Source organism: Ailuropoda melanoleuca, unplaced genomic scaffold (genome assembly GCF_002007445.2).
Source record: "Ailuropoda melanoleuca isolate Jingjing unplaced genomic scaffold, ASM200744v2 unplaced-scaffold1521, whole genome shotgun sequence".
In the NCBI taxonomy this organism is placed as follows: domain Eukaryota; kingdom Metazoa; phylum Chordata; class Mammalia; order Carnivora; family Ursidae; genus Ailuropoda; species Ailuropoda melanoleuca.
In genome coordinates, this window is record NW_023184071.1 from 1 (window position 1) to 1,934 (window position 1,934).

The 1,934-nt window shown below is 47.9% G+C and overlaps 1 long non-coding RNA gene across 1 annotated transcript; it reads left to right on the forward strand.

The window, feature by feature from the left end:
- Window positions 1–1,696, forward strand: LOC117797836. Its single transcript, XR_004622710.1, has 3 exons — window positions 1–21; window positions 800–922; window positions 1,598–1,696. It is a non-coding gene; the product is annotated as an uncharacterized LOC117797836 (long non-coding RNA).
- The last annotated feature ends 238 nt before the right edge of the window (window positions 1,697–1,934 follow it).

A 1,934-nucleotide genomic window follows, 5' to 3' on the forward strand; every position in this document is an offset into this window, starting at 1 on the left:
AGACTGCTGCAGGAAAGAGAGGTGAGTGGGTGCTGGCACAGCGCACCCCCCAGTACCCCTGCCCCAACACCTCAGACAGGAACGGGGGCTCCCCTGCCAAGTCTTGGCATTCCAGATTGTGTATCTTAAATACGTATTTGTAGGACTGCATTTTATTTCTTATGGTGGAAAAAGCAGGAAGAATCTCTGAATGTCCCATTAGAAACGATTTGGTACAGCTCCGGAGTGAGATGAGTCTCACAACTGGGTACAAAGCCATGTGTAACACAGTCCTGTGTAACACAGAGCTTGCATGTATGTGCACAGAAGAGTTTGCGAGTAGGAGTCTGCTGGTTCCTGTGAAGGCACATGGTTGAGATGTTACTTTGGAAAATCCCATCGTCTATACAGTGCTGTTGCTTTTCGAGCTGTGTTTGTGGCTCACTTGAATGGGTCCTCAGACGGCATCCTGTGTCCAGCAGGGTGTCAGAAGCCAGAGTCCCTGGGAGGAGAGACACCCAGCAGCTCAGAGCGTGGAGGCACTTGTGTGTTAGGGGGCCCAAGAGGCCACCAAAATGACTGACCCTATAAAAATCTTCCTCACCAAAATTCTCTCAATCCAGCTAATTGACTGGAAAGAGAACTCTCATTTGTTGAAATGGAGTTGTTCTGTTCAAGGACACCTGTACCAGGGAGTCCCTTTGTCAACATACCTTCTGTGAGGTTCTTTGAGAAGGTGTGCATTTCTTCTTTCAAGTAAGCAAGGCGGGTTCTTTGTGTGAGGTACCTTCACGTGGACCTTCTTCCTTGTCTCTCACAGCTTGTTGAGCCTCTTACACCCAGTGGAGAAGCTCCCAACCAAGCTCTCTTGAGGATCTTAAAGGAAACAGAATTCAAAAAGATCAAGGTGCTGGGCTCTGGAGCATTTGGCACAGTGTACAAGGTGAGGCCACCAGACACCAAGACTAATGGGGACACGGGTTGGTGGGCAAATCCAGAGTCCTGCTCTATCTTCTGTTTATCAGCCTCATCTACTCCTGGTGTTGCTCATGGGTTGGGAAATTCCAGTGTCTTCCCCGAGCTGTCAAGAGGAAATCTTTTATAATCATGGCAACAAATAAGTGGTCCTCAGGGACCCCTACACAGGCATGTCACAGACGACACCGTTGACTTTGCAAAGGTTGGGTGGCAGAGACAGAGTCTGAAGGAGGGCTGCCCATCCCTGTGACAGCTTCCAGATAAAGCCCAGGTCAAAACAGCTCCTCTCAATTCATTTTTCTGGATCCTATTACAAAAGGGCTGATTTCAGTTAGGCCGACACCCGATATCTCAAGATTCTGGACAAAATGATCCACACTGGTTTTATAATTGGCACAGGCTTAGGGTTTTTTATCTGACAACTCTGATTCATAGACCGTGATAGCAGAAGAGCTGCTGAGATGTCATGGCTCCTGGCACTGGTGGCCTTGGAGCGCAGAGCTGTGCTCAAGGTCCCTCACCCTTTGGGACGGTGTCATTGGTAACATCCATCTATCTCACGGGTCAGCATATTGCATAATATGCATCTTGCATAATATGACAAGTGCCTGCTAGTGTCTTCTCTCCCTCCTCGTCACAGGGACTCTGGATCCCGGAAGGCGAGAAGGTTAAAATTCCCGTGGCCATCAAGGAATTAAGAGAAGCCACATCTCCAAAGCCAACAAGGAAATTCTTGATGTAAGTTTCTCCTTTGTTCTCTAGTGTCCACAGGCCTGGACATCGGAAGCNAGAAGCCACATTTTCTGGAGTCTAGCAGCACTTTGCCCTGTTTTAGACTTTTTTTCATTACCACATTCTAAATGTTCACATTTCATGTCTTTTTTCTTTCTGGCCATAGTTGGTATAGTTCCCTCTCAGGGCTTCTCCTCTGGAGAAAAGGCACATCTTCCATTCTACTCTCTGTCTTTCCCAGGAGA